The sequence below is a fragment of the Tribolium castaneum genome, chromosome 4 (assembly GCF_031307605.1).
Source record: "Tribolium castaneum strain GA2 chromosome 4, icTriCast1.1, whole genome shotgun sequence".
Classification (NCBI taxonomy): Eukaryota; Metazoa; Arthropoda; class Insecta; order Coleoptera; family Tenebrionidae; genus Tribolium; species Tribolium castaneum.
This window is the reverse complement of record NC_087397.1, coordinates 20425110-20445870: the sequence shown is the minus strand read 5'-3', so window position 1 is coordinate 20445870 and position 20761 is coordinate 20425110. Positions and strand designations below refer to the sequence as shown.

General features: G+C 31.5%; 1 long non-coding RNA gene and 1 other non-coding gene across 5 annotated transcripts; one reads left to right on the top strand and one right to left on the bottom strand.

Moving 5' to 3' along the window:
• Positions 1-4298: 4298 nt before the first annotated feature.
• LOC135265893 (uncharacterized) lies at positions 4299-6780 on the top strand. Of its 2 annotated transcripts, none has more exons than XR_010333753.1 (4): positions 4299-4840; positions 4890-5222; positions 5274-6029; positions 6074-6780. It is a non-coding gene; the product is annotated as an uncharacterized LOC135265893 (long non-coding RNA). The 2 variants fall into 2 exon arrangements; XR_010333754.1 differs by having other exon boundaries at positions 4305-4840; positions 6095-6780.
• Positions 6781-10154: 3374 nt separating this feature from the next.
• LOC103313431 (uncharacterized) lies at positions 10155-16015 on the bottom strand. Of its 3 annotated transcripts, none has more exons than XR_010333751.1 (3): positions 15885-16015; positions 13611-14987; positions 10155-13551 (listed from the first exon to the last, which is right to left on the bottom strand). It is a non-coding gene; the product is annotated as an uncharacterized LOC103313431 (transcript). The 3 variants fall into 3 exon arrangements; XR_010333752.1 differs by lacking the exon at positions 15885-16015 and having other exon boundaries at positions 13611-14060; positions 14111-15137; XR_010333750.1 differs by lacking the exon at positions 15885-16015 and having other exon boundaries at positions 13611-15150.
• Between the last annotated feature and the right edge of the window lie 4746 nt (positions 16016-20761).

Sequence of the window (20761 nt, the reverse complement as noted above, 5' to 3'; positions counted from 1 at the left end):
AAAAACTCCAACTCTATGAAATTTTTTGAACGATTTGTCTAAATTTACTGGGGTAATAATCATATTAATTTTTTTCATGGTTTTTTGCTTATATTTCGAAAACTGTTACTCCTATCAATTTTTATCTTTTCACCAAAATTAAAGCTCATAAAATTTTCTACAAAAAAGTTATTTGCATTTTTCTTGTAGGACTAACCATAAGCGAGATATAAGTTTGAAAATAATTAAGAATTTAAAAAATTGTGCTATAAAAGAAAATGTCTTGTGATGTAAAAAACTGACAATACACTAAATTTATTAGGTCCAACACTTTATTAGAGGAGAAAGGAGGAGACACAAAAGTCACTGAATCCTTTAGAGTCGTCTTTAGATGCTGCATTAAATTTTCTCTCAAAACTAATTTGGGTAGAATATATAAAAATCAGAATAATTTAATTAATTATTATTAATTAATTAATCTAATTAATAATGTTTAAATTAATAAGATTAAACCGATTGAGTAAGGTTGGGAAATAAAAATAAAGATTATTGACAAAATTATATTATAGGATTTAATTAAGGTTACAGTTTTTTTTGTTTTTTTGCTTATATCTCGAAAACAGTTACTTCTATCAATTTTTATTTTTTGACCAAAATTAAAGCTGATAAAATTTCCTACAAAATAGTTATTTACGTTTTTCTTGTAGGATTAACCATTACCGAGTTATAGGGTTAGATATAAATAATCTTTTAAAAAAATTTGCTTGAAAATAAAATGTTTGAAAAACTGAACTTAAACTAAATTAATTGGGTCTAACACTTTAGTAGAGGAGAAAGGAGGGGACATGGAAGTCGCAAAAGTCTTCAGAGCTGTCTTTAGGTGCTGCATTCTCGTCGACGTCTCAAACATTGAAAACTGAATTACATTATTGTTCAGTCAAATATCAATATATAATTAATTTAATATACATATTTTGAATACATTTTTTAATAAACTGTATGCATTGAGTTTAACATTTTATTCTATCATATCTTCTGAGTCATCTTCAGATGTTGAATTCTGGTCTTCAACTGTTATTTTGCACATATTGTTTAGTTGGGAGATGCTTTACACACACTATTGCCATATAAATATTTATAGTATACTAATGTTTAATTATGTAGTGTCATGTAGACACTAAACTTTAAAAGGTAGTAACTTGGTTACGCTTAGGCAAGCTTAAGGAAAAAGGAAGAAGTTGCAGCAGTCTTTTTTTGGTTTTTTGCTTATATCTCGAATACCGTTACTTCTATCAATTTTTATCTTTTAATCAAAATTAAAGCTCATAAAATTTTTTACCAAATAGTTATTTACGTATTTTTTGTAGGACTAACCATAAGCGAGTTCTAGGGTTAGATATAAATAATCTTAAAAAAAAAATGCATTAAAAGAAAATGTTTGAAAAATTGAAAATAAACCTAAATTAATTGGGTCCAACACTTTATTAGGGTAGAAAAGAAGCATTTGAAAATCAGCCTAAAAATAAGATAGGATGATCTGTTAAACTCAATGCATACAGTTTATTGAAAGATTTATTCAAAACCTGTATTAAATCAATTATATATTAATATTTGACTGAACAAAAATGTAATTCAGTTTTCAATGTTTGAGACGGCGACGAAAATACAGCACCTAAAGAAGACTCTGAAGGTTTTAGTGACTTTTATTTCTCCCCTTTTCTCTTCTATTAAAGTGTTAGACCCAATTAATTTAGTTTAATTTCAGTTTTTCAAACATTTTATTTTAAAGCAAATTTTTGTTGAAGATTATTTATATCCAACTCTATAACTCGCTTATGGTTGGTCCTACAAGAAAAATGCAAATAACTATTTTGTAGGAAATTTTATCAGCTTTAATTTTAGTAAAAAGATAAAAATTGATAGGAGTAACTGTTTTCGGGATATAAGCAAAAAACCATAAAACTGTTACCTTAATTAAGCGCTTGCATATAAGCAAATTTAGTACTATTAGTATTATTATTATTAATGTTATTGTTATTAATATGACGACTAAAGACAACTCTGAAAACTTTAGTGACTTTTATGTCTACTCCTTTTTCCTCTACTAAAGTGTTAGACCCAATTAATTTAGTTTAATTTCAGTTTTTCAAACATTTTATTTTAAAGCAAATTTTTGTTAAAGATTATTTACATTCAACTCTATAACTCGCTTATGGTTGGTCCTACAAGAAAAATGCTAATAACTATTTTGTAGGAAATTTTATCTGCTTTAATTTTAAAAGAAAGATAAAAATTGATAGGAGTAACCGTTTTGGAGATATAAGCAAAAAACCAATAAGAAAACTGTAACTGTTACTGAACAAAAATGTAATTCAGTTTTCATTGTTTGAGACGAAGACGAAAATGCAGCATTTAAAAACGACTCTGAAAACTTCAGTGACTTTTTTATTTTCTCCTTATTCCTCTAATAATGTGTTAGATCCAGTAAATTTAGTGTATTTTAAATCACAAGACATTTTCTGTTAAAGCATATTTTTTTTTAATTATCAATTATGTTCAAACCTATATCTCGCTTATGGTTAATCCTACATGAAAAATGCAAATAACTATTTTGTAGGAAATTTTATCAGCTTTAATTTTAGTAAAAAGATAAAAATTGATAGGAGTAACTGTTTTCGGGATATAAGCAAAAAACCATAAAACTGTTACCTTAATTAAGCGCTTGCATATAAGCAAATTTAGTACTATTAGTATTATTATTATTAATGTTATTGTTATTAATATGACGACTAAAGACAACTCTGAAAACTTTAGTGACTTTTATGTCTACTCCTTTTTCCTCTACTAAAGTGTTAGACCCAATTAATTTAGTTTAATTTCAGTTTTTCAAACATTTTATTTTAAAGCAAATTTTTGTTAAAGATTATTTACATTCAACTCTATAACTCGCTTATGGTTGGTCCTACAAGAAAAATGCTAATAACTATTTTGTAGGAAATTTTATCTGCTTTAATTTTAAAAGAAAGATAAAAATTGATAGGAGTAACCGTTTTGGAGATATAAGCAAAAAACCAATAAGAAAACTGTAACTGTTACTGAACAAAAATGTAATTCAGTTTTCATTGTTTGAGACGAAGACGAAAATGCAGCATTTAAAAACGACTCTGAAAACTTCAGTGACTTTTTTATTTTCTCCTTATTCCTCTAATAATGTGTTAGATCCAGTAAATTTAGTGTATTTTAAATCACAAGACATTTTCTGTTAAAGCATATTTTTTTTTAATTATCAATTATGTTCAAACCTATATCTCGCTTATGGTTAATCCTACATGAAAAATGCAAATAACTATTTCGTAGGAAATTTTATCAGCTTTAATTTTAGTAAAAAGATAAAAATTGATAGGAGTAACTGTTTTCGAGATATAAGCAGGAAATCAAAAAACTGTTACCTTAATTAAGCGTTTGCATATAAGCAAATTTAGTACTATTAGTATTATTATTATTAATGTTATTGTTATTAATATGACGACTAAAGACGACTCTGAAACGTTTAGTGACTTTTATGTCTTCTCCTTTTTCCTCTACTAAAGTGTTAGACACAATTAATTTAGTTTAATCTCAGTTTTTCAAACATTTTATTTTAAAGCAAATTTTTGTTAAATATTATTTATATCCATCTCTATAACTCGCTTATGCTTGGTCTAACAAGAAAAATGCAAATAACTATTTTATTGGAAATTTTATCAGCTTTAATTTTGAAAAAAAGATAAAATTTGATAGGTGAAACTGTTTTCGAGATATAAGCAAAAAACCAATAAGAAAACTGTAACTGTTACTTAACAAAAATGTAATTCAGTTTTCAATGTTTGAGACGAAGACGAAAATGCAGCATTTAAAATCGACTCTGAAGACTTCAGTGACTTTTATGTCACCTCCTTTTTCTTCTAATAAAGTATTGGACCCAATAAATTAAGTGTATTTTAAATCACAAGGCATTTTCTGTTAAAGCACTTTTGTTTTAAATATTAATTATTTTCAAAGTTATATCTCGCTTATGGTTAGTCCTACATGAAAAATGCAAATAACTATTTTGTAGGAAATTTTATCAGCTTTAATTTTAGTAAAAAGATAAAAATTGATTGGAGTAACTGTTTTCGAGATATAAGCAAGAAACCAAAAAACTGTTACCTTAATTAAGCGCTTGCATATAAGCAAATTTAGTACTATTAGTATTATTATTATTAATGTTATTGTTATTAATATGACGACTAAAAACGACTCTGAAGACTTTGGTGACTTTTATGTCTTCTTCTTTTTCCTATACTAAAGTGTTAGACTCAATTAATTTAGTTTAATTTCGGTTTTTCAAATATTTTATTTTAAAGCAAATTTTTCTTAAAGATTATTTATATCCAACTCTATAACTCGCTTATGGTTGGTCTTACAAAAGAAATGCAAATAACTATAGTAGATAACGAATGGGGGGACAACACAACACAACCTTGACCTTGAGTTTGACCCCGCCCATTTTCCCTCTCTTTCTTTCAAGGCCACTCGTTCTCTCTCTTACTTTTCAAGGCCAACCCCTCCCACTTCCCCCACCACTTCAAGGCCAAGGCATTATTGGACCTTGATGTTTTCAAGGTCAAGGTTATTCATGCTACTCCCCACTTTTGCAAGGCCAACAACTCCTCACTCATTCAAGATGAATCGCGCAATTGTCCTTACTCATTTTCCACCCCAAACTGTATAAAAGTTAATGTGTTGTGTTGTGTAACACAGTTCTTGTGTATATCTACTATAACAAGAAATTCTTTAAAAATGGAACCCATCAGAAAAAGTTCTATTTATAATACTCCTGGTAAGTTTAATATTTTTTTAATAGTTTAGTTGGAAATAATTTTTTTCAGAGGATATCATAGTTTGTCCATACGACAAAAACCACATTCTTCTTTGGTTTCGGCTCGAAAGGCACATATGGAAGTGCCATCGGGCCGATAAAGAAAAACAAAGGGCCTTACATGAAGTGATGATGAAGGAAGAGGAGGAGAACTGGGATCATTTCAATGAGCCCAGCTACCTCGACTTTCTGAAATCTAAAAAAATTCATAATGTCAAAAAACAAAGATCCTCATGTGAAGTGATGATGAAGGAAGAAGAGGAGAACTGGGATCATTTCAATGAGCCCAGCTACCTCGACTTCTTAAAATCTAAAAGGAATCATAATGCCTTAAATTAAAGAAGTAAGTTTTATTGAATCTTTTTCAACAGTAATTTATTGTGAATTTTTTTAGGGCCGGGGTTTTTTCGTAAAAATAGTGTAGAATAAGTTTAGCAAAGTAGTAGTAGTCGTAGTAAACTGTAAATATTATATTATTGTATAAAAAAATAAAAGTTGTAAAAAAAAGCTACATGTTTTTATGTACACCTATTTCAACCTACTGATACAAGTAAGTGTGACCTGCAAGCAGAGAGTCGCTCACTGTTTCAAGACCACTCATTCCCTCTTTATCTTTGATGTTTTCATCTCACTTTTTCTCATTATCTCACTTTTTTCAAGGCCACAATATTGATGCATTTTCATTCAAGGTTAAAAAGTGGGGGTATAGTTAATATATAGAATTTAGTACAAGTTTGATAGCAGTCAGTACTGATTTAATCCTCCGAGAAATAATAATATAAAAAAGTGCATATATCTGTGTTAATGTCTAAGAGTATTCGCTGCTGGGTCATGGATGTATTGAATCGAATCGCTCGATGCGGACAGAAGCCCATTTTAAAAGCTGGTGAGCTAGAGTTGAACACAAGATTCCGCATACATAATATTAGACGCACAAAGTCTCTGTTCGGAAATTCAGTGCTTGTTGAGTTGGACAATTATGCAGTGTTTCTGCCGAGAAGAATAAGTGATTATTTGACTGAGGAGAAAATTGATGAGTTATTACGAGATCCACGTCCACTATATTTAATATATTTGGGAAAAGAAGATGCTAGAATCCCGACATCTGCACATTGTTTTGAGTTTCAACGTGTTGATGATGAAATATTAGGTGAGTGAACATACTGTAAAATGGAGGATGAAAAGAAATTAAAGAAATGTATATTTCATTTACAGTTAACGAGAGTGCCGAAGAGTAGGATGAAATTATCGGAAAAAGACTTATGTGTGTGAAGTAGTGTGCGTTTTGTGCTAGTGATAGTTTCTTAAAATAAATGAATAAAAATCATGTGTCTAGACGATGGACAATATGAAAAATGTTTATACGAGTGTTTTGATAAAAGACTGTTATCATATAAGAACTGGGTACATTCATACCCATCTCCATGGAGTTTAGCAAAAGCGGGATTGTTTTATATTCAAATATCTGATTGTACCCAGTGTTTTGTTTGTGGAGTAATAATTTCACGATGGGAAAAAAGTGATGATGCGTTTATGGAGCATAAAAAACATTCTCCAAAATGTGGATATGTGAAATTGCTTTCCACAGACAAAACTACAATTCAAAAATTCAAATTAGTTACTAAAAATAGCATTGTTGTAGTTTTATTTTTTATAGTATTTGTATTCATGTATTATTTATGGGCGTCTTCTTATGCATAGGTAATGTGATGCAGACTTGTTAACCTTGATCAGTGTCGGGCGCGCGCCAAAGGTGAGGTAAACTAAAGGTTTCAAGAGACGTCTTGATTTAATTAGTTTATAATTAAATAAGTGGTAGAATAATATGGAGGATTTATAATAGATTTAAGGATATTTAATGTACTACCTATAATATTGATGAAATAAAGTGTTTTAATTGATTCCTTTTAGTTTATTTTATTAAAAAAAAACAATTCATAATAATAATTATCTATGTAATATCCGATGAATTAATCCAAGAGTTATGAGTTTTATCCATTCCACTCCACTTGACGAATAAACGGTTACCTTTCTTTCGTAAAACTTTCTCAACGAGATATACATTCGGATATTTAACTTTTTGTAATTCTTCAGTGTAGAAACCTCCTCGTATTGTTTCTCCAGAAACATCTTGTAGCAAATAAGTTCTAGGATTAGTATTTTGAATCTTCGAAACTGTAAATACTTCATTACTCCAATTTGGGGTGTACCCTTTCTTAAAAAGATGTCGATGTTTACTAATTCGAACAAAATCACCAACTTGAAATTTGGGTTTATAAATGTCCATTGTTTTAAGATGACTATAAACTTGATCCAAAACTTTGCGTTCGTTTTTCTTATTTATTGAAATCGGTTTTAAACCAGTAGTCCCATGTCTGGTATTATTGTATTTTTTTATTATGTCAGGTAAAATGTTTATCCAGTTGTAGTGACCTTGCACCGAAAATTCTTTATACATCATTCCCTTGATTGTTCGATTCACGCGCTCGACAACACTACTTTTTAAATTCGAATAAGAACTGTAGTGATTAATTTTGTATTTATTCATTAATTGTTGAAAATGTTTATTGTAAAACTCCTTTCCCAGATCTGTTTGAATGTTTTTAGGAACGTTACGTCGAGTTTTTAAAATTTCACTCATTGCATTTACAACACTTAAAGCCGACTTATTCTTTAATGGAACAGCCCATACAAATTTAGAAAAAACATTGATAACCATTAAGATATACTTAAAGCCTTTATTGACGCGTGAATATGGTATCATTTCAACCAGATCGAGTTGCAATAAATCATTTAAACCTTTCACTATCACACGTCGTCTTTTAAAGTTCACTCTCGCCGGTGCATGTAGTTCATTAACAACTTGACGCTTAATATTTAAATCACTACGCTTCATGGTGGATTGGTACTTTTAAAACTATTTCTATATATATCGGTTTAGCTTCTGATGTTTTGGGTCCATATTTAAATGATAGTTTGTCACCTTCACGTAAAATTTGACCAATTAAATTCGTAGTTTGTTTCGAATTAATTAATGCAATCCACCCGCTCGATGGATTACCATTTACAGACGTAATCGTTGCTTCTTTTAATGGGAAAATATAATTCGTACCAATATTAAATAATACAAAAAGTTTTTTAGCTGGATCCAGTGTCCCAAAGAGTGAGATTGTGGTATATGAGAAAGATTTGACACGTTGTAAAGTTGTCCGAATTCTGTGTTCACTAATGTGTTCACCAAATTTATCTAATGTCATATTCTTGTCTATTGAATGAATAAAGTATGTAGAAATACTAACTATAAAATATAATGTGTTTGCAATATATACAAGTCGTCTCTAAATTATTAACGAATTATTTTCGATTCACGCAATTCTGTTATGATGCGATTGATTTCATTCATATGATTATTATTACCAGCTACTGTCGATGATAATAAAAGACGTAGTCTATTTACGAGTGTGTTGGGATTTTTGTAGGGAACAAATTCTAAATTTTTATCTGTTAAAGCCAATGTGCGAAGAATACTACCACCCTTAACTCTTTTTGATATTGGTTGGATACTACTTGTCGGAGTTGATTGTTCATGACCTTGAGTCTGCAATCGTTGTATTGCAGGTATGTTGCGAAGTCGCGGATACTGTTTACGTGCTGGTGGTACGAGAATTGAAAGACTACTACTGCGGCTTCGTTGCTGGACAGGAGTCGATTGACCTTGATCTGCATCAAGGCTTTCTTCAGTATCACTGTAAAATGGCGGCGACTGAGATGCACGGTGTTCCTGAAGCGGTAGTGGCTGTCTCGAGAAATGTCGAATAATTGTTTTATATTTGTTCCCTACATTCCCCAGAATTTGTGCATTTGGTTTATAGTTTTTTCTGTCTGCATTGGTTCGAATGACAATATTTCGATAAGTTTCTAAATCTGATTGAGTATAATTAGTTGGATTTTTTTTAAATAATAATTCATACAATCCAGGTGTATCAGGATAAGCTACATTTTGAACGATTACATGATCGTCTTTGAAATCAATTTCAGAATTGCCAATAAAAAATTTATTTGCCTCGGTTCCATGTCTCACACCATATTGATGATCAAATTTGTTTTCTGTGTCAATAATCATATCTTCAATGTACTGTCGAGGTAAACCGGTCCATTGTTTAAGAAAATGGCGAAATGCATCGGTTTTTGACAAATTTATTAATGTTTCTTGCAACTTTCCAATGGTCACATTCCTGAGTGATTCTCCCTCCTCTCTGGGTGTGCTAGCAGCCGCATGTTGTCGCATTAAACTGAATCGTGGATCGAGCGATGTAGTACTACGGCTTGTAGTCGTTGACTCAAAAAGTCGCTTCGCCTCCGGTTGCTTGATCTCATGATGAATTGATATTTTTTCCTGTTTTGGGACAACTTCGCGTTCATGTTTAATTTCAGAAATTAAACTTTTTATTGGATCAGTTAGAGGTTGAATATGGGTTGCGAAACGTCTTTGCGAACTTGCAATGTGTGAAGATAATGATCGTACTTTTTGTTTAACGTGTCGTCTTGCCTTATCCAGCTCTAAAGCTAAACGTTTATCCATGTCGATCGTCGACTAATAAATAAATCTTTGACAAACATTTACATTTATATTTTAATGAACTGATCAAAACCGTTACGATAACGCCCATTGTCTTGTTCAGCATCCTTATCAATAGTAACAAATCCATACGGTTTTTGCCAACACTGTGAACACATTTTCTGAAAGGTTTCAAATGACATATCTGTACCAACGTGATCATTAAAAATATGTTTTAAATTCAATACATCCTGAGGAAAGATAATTATGAAATTAGCATTATCACGAATTAATTGTTTCTGAATGGAAGAATACGTTTGGCTAATAAATATACAATCGATATTATAATGCCTACCAAAGCAAAAATAATCACGTATTATATTTTGGTTACAAGTGACTACATCATCAAATATTATTATGGAATAGGGTTTGATTTCTTTAGGAGGAGGAATTTCGGCACCATCTTCATATTCATAGTAACCGACTTTATCGAGAGGTGCCAGAACCGATTTTAAAAATTGATATTTTGGTTGTTGTAGGGTTTTTGAAAATAAGTAAATGTCTGTGAAGCGTAATCCATTTGGATGCAGCAAGAGACTTAATATCACATTTGTTTTTCCACATCCAGAACGTCCAACCACTAGTCCTCTTTTTACACTATTATTGAATAAAGTATTATGTTTAGGAAACTGTTGATAGGGTACACAAACTGAATAGTCGTGGTTAGAAATTTTTAATAAATCTTTTTGTTGCACAAGTTTCATTGTTGACTTACAGAATACAAATAAAAATACTTTACACATTACATCAATTATAAATACATAATAATAATAATAATAATAAATACGTAGTATAAATAAATGGTTACATATCGTTACATATCTACAATAAGGTAAAATTCAATCAGTGGGTTCCACATATTTTTGCAATTCTCTAATTAGAGAATCTAAATTTCGATCTCTATCAATATCGTAATGTCCCCAGGCTAATGTATCAATTGAATTACCTAAAATGTATCGTTTATCATCGAAATTAGACAGTGCTATTTTATTCCTTAATTCGGTATACATATTATGTAAATAAGATTTGAAAACGTTCATAACACAGAAAACTGATGAAGATGAAGGATTTGTTGCAATTGCCCGATATTGTAACAGTGTTAGAGATTTATCAATTACATGTTTACTTACACCTTTAGCCTTTTTAATTAAATCATTCACTGTTTGCACACAATATGCTTTGGCACCGGTGCCATAAAGAAGTACAATTGGTACACCAGCATACTCATCTTTCATTTTACCGATAATAGACACAGTTTTAGGAATATCATGAATATTATTCTCGGGATAATTTGAAGTATCAAACCGATCGATATTCTGTTTAATATCATTATATACGTTTTCCGTATAAATTTCTAAAATTAATGAATCCGTATCCGTATACAAAAGCTGTACATTATTTCCATACTTAACTTTAAGGAAATTATAAAAAAAGTCATACATTAAAGTTTTTGAAATTTCCAATATACTGAATCCTACATAAATAGGTTTATCATACGTTACTTGAACTTTATTCATTTCTATTGCAACTAAATTTTCAGTAAAAATAGAACAATTTTTAAATTGTGGTTTGGCTATCCATGTCTCTGCTCCATACTTGTGACCGTTTTTTTTCCAATGTGTAGCCAGTTTAATATCTACCCGATTATCGACATTTTCCATGGTTTTTCCATACACGCTATTATTCATGAGTTTAAATAAATCTTTTTCAAACTTATTTTTAGTCTGATTTCGTAATTTCGTATTTAAATCAATATATGGTTTGAGCCATGACGATTGATTGAATTTTAGTACTCTATGAATTTTTGTCAATTCTAGTCCATTTTGTAGAGCTTGTTTTAAATTTCGATAGTGTATTATGTAGTTTGTTTTAGCACATAGATTTGGAATGAGTTTCGCACATTTTCCGTTTGGTGGAATTAAATTTTCAGGTAGAAATGGCATATCATTATGAGAGTTGTGTAAATGATAAGGATAAGAGATATCTACTTCAAGGACATAACCTTCAGGTGTGGTATCAGTCAAATCCATAATACTAAGTGAATTAATTTCGTCTTGCGTTAACCAAGTAAATCCACCTAAAGGGAGTACTTCACTCATAGCCCAACCATAGAGATTTGTTGCATCGAGATATAAAATGTATGATGTCGGTTTCGAAGGGTCATAATTTGGAAGAAATTTATTATTTGCTTGAGCCGCTCGTTTAACACATGTACTAACTCCCCCACGAATCCCTTTTTTGAAAAAATGCAACATATCTATATCAGTCAATAATTCTAATTTTACATGGGTAAATTTAAGCATAGCATTCCAACTAAGAGATGGTGCTGTCACGTAATGTGCTGGATCAAGTTCATAATGCTTAAGGCACATGTTTCGAAAATTCTCAAAGACATCAGCTAATAGTAAAATATCACTTTTTAAATAGAGATCAGAATATTCGCCTAGAGTCTGACAATGGAATGTATTCCATACGGTATTAGCTCGTTGATAATCATCTTCAGAAATATGCTCATCGCGAAGTTTATCGTAAAAATCAATTTTTTGTGGTAATTCCATGAGATCTAATTTAGAAAAATCATCGATAAATGAATATGGAAAAACCCCTTTCTGTCTAATTAACTGAAATTCTCTGTCAACGGGAAAGTATCGTTTTACTTCCATACATTGAGCATCATCCAAGGCTGCTGCCAGTTTTTCTAATGAACATGCCAAAAACTGAAAACTATCTATAAAACGCAAGTGTAAGTGCTCCTTGACTATTCGATTGTTTGAATTTAGATATTCGCCTACACAAATTTTTTTCGAAAATGTAATATATTTCTCTTTAGTTTTACCAAGGATATTAATTTCACTTTCTTCAAGGGCCAACTCTTTAATGAATAAGTGACTATCATAATTTGTTAAATTATGAAATACTATCGGAATAAAATTTGGAATTTGAAAATTCAAGTTACAATTACTGTGCGCGGCGGACCTATAACGACCCGTTAAATGACAGTGATCTTTTACTTTAATATCATTCTGTTGAAAAGGTTTTTGACAAATATGACATTCCGTTGCTGTAAGATAATCAAACTCTTCTTGAATAGTTAATGGAAGCATTGGTTGTACAATACTTAAATACTTTTTATAAATCTCTATCAAATCTATTTCTAATGCTGTAATAAAGTCAACCACAGATGACTGTCCTCGAAAACTTTGGAATTTAGATAATTGATCATTATATGAACATTTAATGTAATATGCACATGAATATGGTTGATGGAGAAAAGTTTTTATCGAAAATGATTGATTTGGATTTGGTGCAACTGTACTCATAGGTTTCAATAAACATTCGAAATCAGCATAAACAATAAATGGGATAGTCATTTTATGATGATAATTTTGAAATTCTAATACATTAGCGGGAACATTATAACCAAATCTATTTGTTATTAATTCATTATTTGGGATTCTAGCATAAAGTTTTCCACAATCAGTCGAAGAATGTCTATCTAATAAAGCTTGGGTTGTGAAATATTGTAGACATCCATCACAGAAAAATTTTGAATGATGATGTTTTGAGAGTTGGGAAGATACTAAACGTGGCAAATTAGTTATTGTACAGTAATGTTGATTACCATCGTTATCACTCAACAATAATAAATTTATGTGTACCGGTTTCTTAAAGTTTGTAAAATATAATGGTCCCACAATTTCAAATTTTACCTTATTGTTTACATAAAGTAATTCAAGTCCGTAAACATTAAGAGAGACATTATTTTGACTTTCAAATTTTGCAATACTATCCAGTTTTACAGGAAATTCAATACCTTGGAAATTAAAAAGTGTCGACCAATGTGGATATGAACTGGGTAAATGTTCTGGTCCCATAGGTAGACACACTGCTGCTACGACACTCCAACCAAAACAATGAATATCCTGATTTTGAACATTAACTATTGCCCTCTTCATTTTTACGCTTGGCGGTAGTGGGATATACGATGAAGCTTTCAATGGATTGTAATAGTTTACATTTAATTCTAAATGTAAAATTTTCACAAGTGTCCAGCCTAAAACACAGAAGCAAAAAAATAATTGTATTATATAGATTTTTACAATATATAACTACCTGAATCTCGTTCCAAAAAATCCATCATTTTTTGACTAATAACTTCTTGAAAGTCATGCAACATATTCCTAATATTCGTGCCTAAAGTGACAATTCTGTTAGTAGTATTGAAAGATTTTACATCAAATATATTTTTTGACTCAATGGTATACAATCCAAATAATTCCAAATTAATTTTGATTGTACTAAATTTTTCAATTTGTGAAACAATAAGTCCAAGTAATTTATTGTGAATTTTATCCATAAATTCATTTAAATCGATATAATCGCCCTCATCACAAATCCTATATGAAGCGATGCGTGATTTAAATGCACTGCTGAGTGCAAACACCCCATCCTCCAAGGGAGTACTTTGACAATTATTTCTGTGCTGTCTACTTCTCTCATGAGCCGTAATAAGCTTTGGAGCAATTTCTTGATTACATGTAACGCACATATAATTGTTGCTAGCTAGAAAAGAAAAATAATTGAAAATAGAGTACCTATTAGTTAAAACTTACCAGTTGAATGACATATTTTCTGTTTTTTGGCGGCCGGTCCTCCATTTTCCTGTTTTTTGACCACTTGACAATAGAGCTTTTCGTGGCGTAGTCGTGATTGACGGGTTGTAAATTGTTTATTACAGTTTTCACAGTGATGCATTTTCTTATGAAAATATGAAATAATAAATTAAACAGGTTACTAATAAAGTTTAATAATAAATTTGCTGCCTTCTGTTACTATCTTTGAAAGACTTTTATTTATACTATATAAATATATATTTTTTTTGTGTTCAAAGATAGGTATCCAGCAAGACCTCGAGGAGGAGCAGCATGCTTGCCATCGTGTTGTAGGTAGTATGATGTTAAAATTTGGAAAATCGCGTCCGAATTAAATGTACTTGATATGAGTGTAGGACGGAAATAGGATTTATTAATATTAAAAATTAATATTAACATCATTAATATTAATATTAATATTATAATTATTAGTAATTAATATTAATGGGGACTTTCGCACACGTCTACGAGGCTTTCTAGGGCGCCGACTCCTCCTTGATCGTGAGTGAGGGGGAGTGGGTGGAATGATGTTGTCGTCGTCGTCATTGTCTTCGTTTTCGACATCAACGTCTCCACCCTCCACCCTATTCTCAACTCTATTATTTATTTGCCCTAGAATGGGTGACAATTGAGAGGGTTGAATGATGTCATTTTCAACATCCATCTCTTCACCCTGCCTCCTCTCTTCAACCCACGGCTCTGCCAGTGCGTCAATGACATTTTGAGTAATAATACTCATCGGATCGAACGTTGCAGGAGGCTGAGGGAGTGGTGGTGTGATGATGTTAAGTTCCACATCAACCTCGGATCCAGATGGTTGTTGTATGTCATTGACGCCCTGTGATAATATCATGGGTGACGGTGGTGGTGATGGTGACCGAATGATGTTATTTTCGGCCTCTACCACCACCAATCTCTCTGGCAGAACATCATTTTCCTCAATAATCGGTGAATTGGGTTGAGGGGGATGTTCAACGTTACCATTGATAACGTTTTCCACCTCAACCCAAGGCTCCGATAAAGCATCAATGATGTCCTGCGATATTATCATAGGGGGTTGAGTTAATACCGCGGGTGCCGCTTCAGGAGATGTTGGTGTAACGGGGCGGGTAAACACTGGCTCAACGAAGGGGCTTTGTGGTGGACTGGGAGAGATTGGGGGTTCTTCCACCACCACCATATCATTATCAAATACATTTAACTCATCGGTAACCGAATTATTGATGGGACAAGTTCCTTCATCCACAACCGGATTGGACGCCGCCTCGTCTTCGTTAATAAACTGGTCTATTAAGGTCAACGAGATGTCGTCCGAATAATCATTTTCAATACCATGTTGAGCCAGGTATTGCGTGAATGGTAAAGAAAACGATAATTCACTATCAGGTTGTGATGAAGGAGTAACCATAGAATCATCATCCTCATCAACGATTTGAACAATGTTAGCAACAGCGTGATTAGCTAATTGCTTCTCTTTCACACTTAACTGACTACATTCAATCACATCCTCTTCAAGACAATCTTCCCTCAAAGATTGACTTAAAGACGACTTGGCAAATTGTTCAAATTGTGTCTCATCATTTTTGATTAATTTTGAATTAGCAGGTCTAATAATTACATCAGAAACGATATTGATTCTAGGTTTATCCCTATTAAAACCACTACGGTTTTGATAGGGATTTGCAACTTTTCCCTTCAATACTTTAAATAATAACTTGGATGACTGGTTACTTACAGTTGTCCTAGTTGAGGGACCGGGACACTGAGAACACTCGTCACCATGAGAACACGGTTTAAAATGAGCAAAATAATTTGAACACATTATTTCGTACACAGACTACCTGTACAACACAGAATGAATTTCTGCATGCACTCCTTGCAATTTTATAAATTGTTGAAAGCTCCCGTCAAGGTCAACTTCTTACTGCAACTACATTGGTGTATTCCATCAAGGTTAACATATAGACACAAAAAATGTAAAAAGAAGACCTATGTAGACAGGATGGAGTGTAACCGCCTGTTTCAAGGACATCGTTAACCTGTTTAATTTATTGAACAAATGAGAAAAATCACTCATATCCACTGCAATAATCAACTCTTTTTTATAAATGAAATGAATTTTTTGGGTGGTGTACAAGGATTATTGAAAGTGTAAGGGAGTGGTAAATATTATGAAAAAAATACAAATGTTTATAAATTTATAACATTTATTTATAAATACTACAATTAATTAATTAATTCAATTAATATTCCATTTCATTACAAAAAATATTTTTTGAAGAGTTTGTATTTTCAAAGTTGCTTCTCGATGATTGTTGATAATCATTATTAGTATTATGGGATAAAGATGAATCAAAATAATTCCCATTTCCGCAATCAAAACTCCTCCAAGAATATTCACGATGTGGAAGACATCTTCGTAAATGTCGTCGAAGATGTTTTACTTTCAGGCGATGTCCTGGATTATTACGACACGTTATCCAACTCTCTTGATCCATGATTACTAATAGACTGATGAGTTGAGATTATTTACACAATGTTTTGTACACTTTTAACGAAATGTTTGTTTTAAAAAAAATACGTTATGTAGACTGCAATATGCGTTATCGTTTAGATGGTACATGCATTTAACTTTATCGGCGTGTAATGTTGGTTGTTGTGGAAATTCAATAACTTGTTTATGTGTATATTTTTTCAAAAATTCGACTTTTTCTTTTCCTTTTACGTAAATTTTGTCAACATCCTTCAACACATTGTTTATAACTTGTACGTGCTTCCAATATGGAATATGTCCCATATTCCAGTCAATACAATGATAATTCTTCATTAACCATTTTACTTGTTTTTCATCTTGAGGATTCAAAAGTTGTGAAGGGAAAGGGGGTTGAAAAACATAGTGTGCGAGTTTGTCTCCTCTTAAAGCAGCCAGTTCTTTAACTATAAACTTTTTTCCAATTTTGTAACCTTGAACGTCTATAATCACTTCGTTCTCCATTACTATTAATATAAATTTAGACTTGTTTTACAGATTTTGTCAACGGTGTATATGTAAAGGCTCGGTCACTAATGACTAATGCATATGCGGTGGTTCCATCACTTATACCGGTGTCTGTATCAAATTCAATTCTCAGTGCAATAGACTGTGTTTGTAAACCAGTTTTTTGCATCGAACAATCAATTATGATTAGTGGATAACTGTCGAAAAACTGTGTAGGTGTAATGTGTGTTTCTTTTTTATCTGTATAATAGTATCGGGATCTAAAGTTTGTAAACATTTCATATAATATACCGAAATGGTGTTTTTTATATGAAATATTTAAATTTTCATACGGATATCGTTCATTATTTAGAAATACTCTCATATTGGTTATATCGCCTCTATCAAATTTACTCATATTTTTATCAAGTTGTCCTTCTCTATTGCTTTGAAGGCCAAAGATAATATAACGAGGTGTTTCAAATTTTGTAGAGATTTTCACAGGCCAACTACACTTTGTAGTATTTGGAAAGAGTGGCAGCGAATGAAGTTCCCAGCTTCTGTACGGTACTGCAATTTCTTTATCTTTTTCAATGGTTTTTGTCAATTTAACCTCTTCCTTTAAACCGGGCACAATATGTGGAACTAGCCATACAATTTTATCAATTACAACTCGTGCTTTCTCATTTGTTGCACAAATTAATGCATTGACATCACTATTACTACGAATTAATATTAACTCTTGCGGTATGTTTAGCATTATATTTTTATAATCTTCTGCAAATCCTAATAGTCGATTTAATGGGATACATGCTTGAAAATATCCATCTATAGGTTTAGTGGCTTCTTCATTTAGATCCCAACCAGACATTGTTAATTTCAGACTTTCACTTTGATTTAATGATGCCAGATTTTTCATAGTTGTTGTAATACCTGGCTTTGTGTTTGTATCTACAGTTACTCCACTTACTTCATACCGTATTTCACTAAACAAAAAAGCGACACCATTATTTACAAACTTGGTTTCTGTTGCTGGTACAGTTTTATTGGTTGTAGCGTCGGTTTTAACCAATTGTCCCTCAATTAAAATTAAACTATCACATGGTAGTGTACACAAATCTTCTTGTAAAGGAATTCGAATTTCATCCGTGTTTTCATATCTGGCTGTATATGCCTCATGACTTTGAAATTTGTAACCTACCACACCTTCATCCCACTCAATACCCTTCTCAATATCGAACATTTTTTATGTGTATAATTCAAATCCTAATGATTTTAGAAACAGTTTATTTTTATTACTTAATTGTTGCACGTTTCGTTTCGTACTAACTGTTTTTCTACACTTTTGTTGCTTTTTATATGAGTCAGTTCTAAAACTAATACCCATTTTCTTCTTTCTTCTGCAAATGTAATCCAACTGTTACAGTCTCTTGTTGAAAATTGACCAACTTTTCATCTTGATCTATTATTTTAAGTGTAATATTTCTGATAGTTTTAACACTAATGGGTAGGTAAATCACATGATCTGGTGACTGTACTATTTTAAATCCAGGTGGAACGTTTGGAAAAAATTGATAAATTATGTGTACAGGTTCTCCATTTTTAAAACTTCCAATTGTAATATTACATTCAATCATAATCGAATTGAGTTTCATTATGTCTGCAATATTATCCGAATCTTTTCCAATATTTTTTGGAACTATTTGACTATTAAATCCCAACACTGGTCCGATAGTATTTGGTTTGGTAAAGTCAACATCTTTTGTTGCTTTGATATGTGTATGTAATGTATTATTGTTTGCAGTAATAGATAAGAGGTCATTACTGAATTGTTTTTCAATTACATGTTGTAAATAGTTGTTTATATCGGTTAATTGATAACAACCGGTCGGTATTTTAAATTCGACATCCCCGAAAAAGAATTTATTATTTTCTTCATCAATATTCGGTATACTGTTGTAGACTTCAAAATTTGTAACACCCAGTTCATAGACACCATCACTAACATCAATCGGTGGATTAAAGTCAGCACTTAGTATCGCTGATTTTCCTGTTAATACAAACAGCATCTTTGATTCGACTAAACTTATAATTTGCATGTGTGTCTATATAAAAACTTTAAACATAATTGTCCACAATTATATGAACCCATTTTCTGATATCCATCATAATTGTATGTAATGTTATTACCATCATTATCACTTTTGAAATAATTTATAATCTCTGTTGGAGGTTTTAAATTGCCCATACTATCAAAGTATAATATATTATTTTTATTTTTTACATATGCTGTCCAATGAGTTCCACTATTTTTTTCTTCATCTAAATTTATAATTCCTGTTTCATTTTTATGTATAATTTTCGGTAATTTATTACGCATATATACACCTCTAAAATTTGGAATTTGTAATAGTCGAGCAAACTTTATTATTTCAATATTAGTGAGGGCGTGACGTGGTAATTTTACTGGGAGTTTTTTTTCTGATACCATTTATATGGACCAATGTAAAGACCTTTCCCTTTAGTTTTTCCTACACCTTTACCGCTACTCATTTCCATTGCTTTATTATGTCGCATAGTTTCCTCCAACATTTTTTTATCTACCGAAGCTTTATTTACAGCAGTCGCTATCCCTGCAGCTCCTCCTCCTAAAGCGCCTAGAGCACCTAATAGTGGTAATAGGAATGGTAAAAAACCACCATATTTAGGAGCAACTAGAACTCGTTGTTTTTTTGTCTTCTTTTTTTTACCCTTTTTACTTTTAGGTCCCATTCCGAATTTTACTTTGCCTTTCATTATACCAGCAATTGCTAATGCAGCTGCTTTTTCCCCAAACGATGCGTCTTTTGCTTTTAAACGTTCAACTGCTTTACTTAATAATAACTTATCTGCTTCGTGTCGTTTTTGCAAATTAGTTTCGTTGGCGTACGATATATCGTGTTCTTTACAAGCCTGATCTAATTTATTTCTACCACTATGTCCAAGTGCAATTCGTTTTTGTAATTTGGTTCCAGGACCACAAAACTGATAACCCGGTATATGTAATTCAATGGGTAATTTATTTATTAATTTATTTATTAGACCCCAACCTCTCTTTGTCAGAGTTGAATCAATACTATGTTGAGAATCACAAGTCTGTTTATTATATAACTTCATTTATTTACTTTTATCCATACAGCAAAAGAATAATCTAGATACTAATTTAATCTAAGGTTACAAGTTGTTTATATCTAATTTCTACTCTTATTAACTAACATTCTATACCACTATCACAGCTACTTGATGAGTCGTCAGAATCATAGTCATCAGAATCATAAAACATCATTTGTCGCTCTCTACTAAAATACCACATTTTAACAGTCATTCTGTTTATTAAATTATTTCCACACAACTGAGAATTCTGTCCTATTACTGTATTACACCAAAAACACTTGTAGTTTAACACTGAAGTCACATGTAGATGACAAATGTGAAATCTCACTGCCATAAGCTTCACACATCTCAAACAAAAGAATTTTCTGTTACCACAGTCCTTTGGAGATAGGCAAAAGAGCATGTAGCAGTAAGGATCTGAAAACATTTAAAACTTAATTTCTACAAGTACATACAATCTCATATTACATACCATTGTCAAC